We start from the raw sequence: 8073 nt of genomic DNA on the forward strand, positions 1-8073 counted from the left end.
TTCCCGAACAATTTGAAAAATCGTGGAGGGGGAGAGGGGCCATAATGCCCCCTCCTCCCCCCCCCCCCCCAGGCCTTATTAGGGTTATGAGGAGGCGACTTGACTCCTGGAGGTGATGGATTCACATACATCACCAGTCTTTTGTGCACATGAATCTCATACCTCGGGTCGATGGGGGCACCCCCTCCAATAATCTGGGTATTAAAGGTAATACAAAGTTTTGGTATGGGGTCATGAATTTGGTACAAATGAACATATTGGAAGCATATGCGATCCTACTATATTCAGTGATCGTTGTCGCGGTTGAAATCGAGTTTAAAGTTATGAAATTGTAAATAATACACTCTTTTTGTTGTATAGCTCCCTGTCAAGGTCAATATATTAATTAAGCTATAAAACAATGTTTCTTGACTAAAATCGACCAATTTGCTATTCTTGTTTGGAAGTTATATATCACATCTACATATTCTGAGATTTTCATGGTCGCAGCTACCATTGTACGGCCGTAGGCGCTTATTGAAATTTTATCAAAATTTACCGGGAGCACCGGTAAATCTTTATATTCAATTTTTCTCGAAAGCAGAAGTGTTTTAGAGGCTAAATTTTCTAGTGCTTTTAATACATCCACAGGGGCATCCAAATATATCCAAATTGTAAAGAATCACTATCCACCCAATTTTCAAAATTTCCCAAAACTTTGTATTACCTTTAACTAAATTATGTATCATATATGCAATGTATATGCTTGTGATATGCCCCCTCCCATTTAGGACGTTTCACTTTGGTGCTTGAATGCTTTTGCAGCTCTTAACAACATAAATACTTCCCTTTATTAACCCTTTGTGAACTGGAACCGGGTGGTTTCTACGTTAAACCTGTAGGGAATATGACAATTCAGTAACCATTGGGTTAATGCTGGACATTACTGTTTTAAAGTCATGAGGACTGAAGTGGGGAATTGTGTGATTAATTAAATTGATTATGCCCCTTTGTCAGTATTAAATCAAAGTCATATGGACCGAAGTGGGGGAACGTGTGATTAATTTAATTGATTATCCCTTTTTGTCAGTATTAAGTGTTATATTGTACTATGAAGAAATCATGAAGATGACGTGATTATATGATTAAGTAATCTCAGTAGAAGTTTGTGGACATCAAGTTTTCAATTCAACTAGTTTGCTGAAGATTGAATAAAATATTAGTGCATGCCATCATATGTATATAGATATATGAATATACGAGCGACCTAGTTGAACAGGGTCTTGAAATAACTTGAAATCAACTCTGTGAATGTGTGATTTTTCTCTATGAATGCAGACTGCATATCAGGATTATTTTTATCCTGTAACTTCAAATGCAACATACTGCCCAAACGTGAATAAAGCTATAAAACCCCTTTTAAAAAATTGATTTATGTATTGCTTCTTTTAGTAGTCTTGAAGTAGTAAATCTTTTGAAATTCATGATTTTTTTCAGTGGATTTGAAGTTATATTTAATTTTGTCAAAGTGGTTACAGTGGGAAGCAAGATTTTGATACGAGTTAATTTGAAATATTTTCTCTAGTTATGATGGTATCTTTGATTTTAGAGTTATTTGTGCATGTAGCGTGAGAAATGTAATTCATGTTCTTTATAGGTTTGCATGGTAAGGTAAATGAGTGAAGAAAATTGAAACGGGTACACCAAAAAATAATACCCAAATCCGTTTAAGGTCTACACCAGGCGCGTACGCAGGAGGGGGGGGTCGAATCCCCCTCAAATTGTTTGTGTGTGTATATTTTGAAGGAAACCCCCCCCCCCCCTCAATTTTTGTATTAATAATAATTTTTTTTTTTTTTTTTTTGCTAATGGGTGACCAAAAAAAAGGTGACCTACCCCTGCCCCCCCAACCCCCAACGGTACGAAATATCGATCGGCCAAATTTCAAGGACACACACCCCAAAAAATGTGCTCTAACCCCCCCCCCCCCTGCTTTTTTCAACGGCTGAGTCGTTGCGAAATTTTCAGCGCGATTTTCAAATTTTAACCCCCCCCCCCCCCCTTCGAAAAAATCCTGCGCACGCGCTTGGACTACACACGTGGTGAGAGCAGAAGAAATGATGTCTGGCCGTGGTTGTGGAAGAGAATGAAGTTAATTAGAAGGATAACGTCACTAATGACGCAGTCCTATAGTAATCAACATGATCGCAACTAATTTCGAACAATCAACTCAACATTAATTTCATTCCTCTTGTATAGGATTAATGTTCGGATTACATAATACACATAGTCATGTTTTGATTACGTAATAACGACATCGTCATTTTCGCATATTTCACTGGGTGACGCACGAGGCTATTGGCAGGCGCGTAGCCAGGGGGGGGGGGCGGTGGGTGCGGTCGCCCCCCCCCCAAAACGCCGGCCAAAAGAAAAAAGAGAGAGAAAGAGAAGAAAAAAAAAGAAAGAGGACGTAGGAAGAAAGAGGGAAAAAGAGTCGAGAACGGTACAACGAATCGTCAAAGCTTCCGCGCTTCGCGCGGGAAGGGGGAGACTGAGTTTAAATTAAGGATTAAGAGTCGGGAAAGGTACAACGAATCGCTTTCATTCTCTAATAATTTAATGAAACGTCAAAGCTTCGCGCGAGAGGGGGGGGGGGGGCAGAATCCAGACAGGGATTAAGAGTCGGGTAAGGTACAACGACTCGTCAAAGCTTCCGCGCTTCGCGCGGGAAGGGGGAGACTGAGTTTAAATTAAGGATTACGAGTCGAGAAAGGTAAAACGAATCGTCTTCTTTCAAAGCTTCCGCGCTTCGCGCGGGAGGGGGGAAACTCCCCCCTCCCTGCACCCACCCCCCTAGGGAGCGCGCTTCGCGCGCCCTTAAAGTGATTCGCACGCTTCGCGTGCTCACTACCGCCCCCCCTAAAATGAAATCCTGGCTACGCGCTTGGCTATTGGCATTGGTTCGGGTAGTTTTTTTTTTCTGAAGTACTTGCGATCGTCTTAATCAAACTTCAACCTGGAACTCGACAGAAAGCCTAAATCCCCACCCCAAACCCAGTTTACACCCAAACCCAATCGCAACCCAAGTCCTAACCATGTACGAGTAAACAAAGGTGGGTAAACAAAAAAAAATCCTCGTTATTCTCAACTTTCTATATTTCATTAGAAACGCTTAATTTTCTTTTGTTCATTCGTTGGCCGTTGTTTTATTTTCTTGTTTATTCGGTTACCGCCCCCCCCCCCACATGCATTTGTTTTATGAGGCGTTACAACAATTTTTAGGGCGGTCTGCCAAAATCTTCCCTACAACATAAATTGACGGGTGGGGGAGGATATGCGTTTTTTTTAATTTTTGACAGGGGTTTAAAAAAGAAAAGGGGGTGGGGGCCGGGTCATCAATTTTGAGGTGAAGTTTTCGCAATTTTTGTTAAAGTCCCAAATTTGACCCTGTTCAATACACCGTAATTTACGGAAATAAATTAATCACTGAGAGACTAAGAATAAACAATGAATCATATTAATAAAATAGGTATTTCTGCTTTACACTTACGTTAAAATAATAATATTGTTATTAAATTAATGCACGGAATAATTGTATAACCCAAACATTTACACAATATACATTTAAACTTCTTACATAATCTAATTGAAATATTTTATTTTTATTCATACTGTAAACTCTTTTTTGACATGAATGCATCAAACATTGAAAATTATGAAATTGTTTTTTCAATTCAAGACGATTTTGTTTAAAGCTATTTTGTATTTTATTGAAACATATTTATACAGGATAAGCACATGATCAGCAAATCTGTTTTCAATCATGGCCAAGATTGAGGACATTAATGAAAATACTTAAAATAGAACAAATAAAAACAGAAATATATAGATTAAAATTACGATGCGAAATCAAATTTACGATGACATATTGAAAATACATGTATAATGAAATTCAGATACATGGAAAGAACATACACAAACATACAAAGCATGTATCCGATGTACAATAAGAAGCCCCGGCCAGCTATTGACTCGAGGCGAACCAGAAGAAGAAGAAGAAGAAGAAGAAGAAGAAGAAGAAGAAGAAGAAGAAGAAGAAGAAGAAGAAGAAGAAGAAGAAGAAGAAGAAGAAGAAGAAGAAGAAGAAGAAGAACAAGAAGAAGAAGAAGAAGAACAAGAAGAAGAAGAAGAATACGGAGGAGGAGGAGGAGGAGAAGAAGAAGAAGTAATAGCAGACTAAAAAGAAGTGGTAGTAGAAGAAGAAGAAGAAGAAGAAGAAGAAGAAGAAGAAGAAGAAGAAGAGGAAAAAGGGAAGAGGAAAAAGAAGAGGTAGTAAAAGAAGAAGTAGTAGTAGAAGAAGAAGTAATAGCAGACTTAAAAGAAGTGGTAGTAGAAGAAGAAGAAGAAGAAGAAGAAGAAGAAGAAGAAGAAGAAGAAGAAGAAGAAGTGGAGAAAAAAAGTAGTAGAAGAAGAAAAAGTAGTAGAAGAAGAAGTAGTTCAAAAAAGAAGAAGATGATGAAGACTCATGCCACTTTTCCGTCACCCTTTCCTCTTGATAAACTATTTTTCTCTCTTGAAATACAAAATATGACAAACAAGAGCAGGGCCCCGTCTTACAAAGAGTTACGATCGATCCAAATCAATCGTAAGTCCTCCAATCAATCGCAAGTTTGCAGTCTCCTATCTCTTATGTACATAGTTACGATTGATATCAATCGCAAATAACTTACGATTGATATCAACTCTTTGTAAGACGGGGCCCAGATCTGTGATTAAGAACAAGGCAAGTTGCTCACGACTTAAAAATGAACGTGCGTCACTGACAGGGTTGCGACTTTTGCTAATAATATTTTAATCATAATTATTCTGGTAATTACTTTTTTCTCTTGATAAAAAGGATTGGGTATCTTTGTCTCAGATTCTTAACAAAATCATGGTTTTAGTTCATGCTGCAATCATAATTATAAATCTTTAGGTCATTCAGGAATCCCACGACGTTCACAAGCCGATTGCCGTCTGATTATCCAGATATTTATGATTGGAACTCGAAATTTCAAAAAACCATTTTCCCAACGGGAGTTTTATAACACTACAGTTTACTGGGGGAAATGAGTGTTGTAAAACCGGTCACTCAAAGATTTTTACTTTTTTGAGGCACTTCGTGATCATTTTTAAGCGCAATTTTGTTAGGGCTTCAATATTACACCATACCACATGTACAGACGCTGCACATTTAGGGCCATGCATCTCAGATTTGCCATTGTTAAAAAATGCATTTAAAGGTCGGGTGAAATCCAAATATAAGCTGATTCCTGTAGATGTGCAGAGCTGCATACAACTCATATTTTGTTATTCAAACATCTAAATATATTTCATAGATTTTTTAATATTTTCTAAATAATTTTCTCAGACCTGCTAAGCTCCACCCTAAAAAAAAAGGCTCCAGATCTCATTCATCTTGTAACACCATCTGTCAATCATTAGTGAGCTAACAAGAGCTAACCAGCTCAGCACTTGCTCACAAAAGAATTGCATTCTTTCATACAATACCTCCACATTACCTTTCGTTCTTTCCTGGTGATGTTACAGCACGTCTGACATAGCAACTCATATGTTGGTATTGTATGGTCTATTGTAAACAGGTGGTCAGCTCTGGTGAAGCTACATATATCACTGTCTCTTGGTAGCTCACTAATGATTGACAGATGATGTCACAAGATGAATGAGCGTAATGACCCTAGTAGGTGTCGGAGGGCAGAATCACTTGTAGAAGGTTACGTTTTGTTTAGGACAAGAGGGGGGGGGGCACGACCCACTCACCGAATGGGGCTCATCCCTTATACTGACGAAAGTGAAATACGCGCATTATAAGGCATTGTCAGTTTTTTAAACATTGCATTACAAAGTTTGTATGTCACTACAGTATACAGAGCTAGGTTATGTTCTTCCATATTTCTGGGGAGGGGTGAGACATTATTCCCCCTTATTCCCCTAAATAATTCTTACCCCGTGCATGTGTGCCCCCCCCCCCCGTCAATAGATAAGCGCTTCTGAAACAAGAAATGAATGATACAAATTTGTGTAATATTTTCTTTATAACCAATATGAATTTTAACATACGAGAAAAAATTAGCACATACTTTCCTCTGTTAATGTTTCACGTTGTTATTCCCCCCCCCCCCCCCTCTCCAAAAAAAAGGGAAAAAAGGGAATAAAGTAAGAAGAATGAACGAATGAAAGGTCATGAAACATGAAAAATATTAGCAGGATGTCTAGCGCGCAGAAAGATTTACCCTGTGGAATGGTCTTCAGAAAATTATTCGATAACGAAGCATTATGTCTTTGCAGACAAGTTTCTATAGCCATTGTATTGGTTGGGATTGGGAGGGGGGGATTTGCGAGATCTGCTATCGATTTCTTTGAGTGCGAATTGCATATAACGGGGAAAATAGAATATGTATTGTTAGTGAAAAATTATGTATGGAGACGCATAAAAGCTAAAAGGAAAAAGGGTGTCTTTTCCCTGGGCAGGCTTTATAACAGGTGCAAACGTGCAACAATTCGATGGAACGAACTAAAAGGGGTCTACTGGAATATAAAGGAAAGAATACACCCACAAAAATTATTGTTCGGGGATTTACGATTAGTTTTCTTCTTCCATTTCTTAAAGGTAATAGAAAGTTTTGGGAATATTTGAAAATTGGGTGGATAGTGATTCTTTATATTTGGATGCCCATGTGGATGTTTTATGAGCACTAGAAAATTAAACCCCTGAAACACTTCTGCTTTTGAGTAAAATTGAATATAAAAATTTACCGGTGCTCCCGGTAAATTTTGATAAATTTCAAAGAGCACCTACGGCCGTACAATGGTAGCTGTGACCATGAAAATAGAAAATAGAGCATGTAGTTGAGATATATAGTTTCCAAATGGAAATAGCTCATCGGTAGATTTTAGTCAAGAAATATTGTTTTATAGCTTTATTAAAAATTGACCTTGAGAGGGAGTTATACAACATATATATAGAGTGTATTATTTACAATTTCATAACTGTAGACTCGATTTCAAACGCGACAACGAGCACTGAATATTGAAGGATCGCATAATTATGCTTCCAATATGTTCATTTGAACCAAATTCATGAACCCATATACCTTTAAACATGTTTATTTTATTATGGATTTATGAGCAGACCTGATATTTCTTTAGCAGACCAGTTTTACATTTATGAACTCGAATTTGTTTCGCAGACACATTTTCTGGTTTTATTTCGTCAAAGATATAGGTTCAGTGTAATAATGTAAACTGGTCCTAGTTTAGGATGAGGATTAGCGTGAAAATAAGTTATAATGGGGGCGGCTTGCCCTCCCCCCCCCCCCTAAAAAAAAAGAGGACGTTCCACATTTGGGTAACCTCTGTTTTTCGGGTGCATCTAAAAGAAGGACATTAATAATTATATGCATTTTTGTTATGTCACGTTCCATATAATGAATATTTATTTTTTATTCACTGCGGGTGAACCCGCCTACCTCTAAAGGTCCGATGACATGGAATTGTAATAGGTGTTAGTTTGGATATGAAATACCCGAGAGGTAATAGGGAATACAGCTATCTAAGGGTGCGTTTATTGATCAAATTTTTGCCTAGGTTTCTCAAACGTCTTTCAAAAATATTTTGAAGGTGATAAACGCAAAGCCTTTTTTAAACGTCTTTAGATATGGGCATATCTAAAGACGCAAAAAAGTGTGTTTTGAATGTGGCATAAAGCCAGAATCACGTTTCTGAGAGATGATAAACGCAAAGCTGTTTTGAACCCCACATACAAATCGGACCTTCCCAGGTTAATTTCCGGTTCGGAGGCTAGCGCGCCATGTGCTGCGTACAAACATGTGTGTGTAGTTGACCTCCGAGAAACTGTCTGCTTCCCGGGTCAAACGGCGCAAAGCAGCTGCGCAGAGACAAGGCATTTATTTTGAATCGTGAAGAGACGATAAACTCGACAACCCGCAAATCACTTTCGTATAGTGGGGTTCGATAGTGGGGTTCGATATGTACATATCTAGTGTCAAGACCCGATAAACGCACCCTATAAGA

This window comes from Strongylocentrotus purpuratus, unplaced genomic scaffold, assembly GCF_000002235.5.
Source record: "Strongylocentrotus purpuratus isolate Spur 01 unplaced genomic scaffold, Spur_5.0 spur5_contig_816, whole genome shotgun sequence".
Classification (NCBI taxonomy): Eukaryota; Metazoa; Echinodermata; class Echinoidea; order Camarodonta; family Strongylocentrotidae; genus Strongylocentrotus; species Strongylocentrotus purpuratus.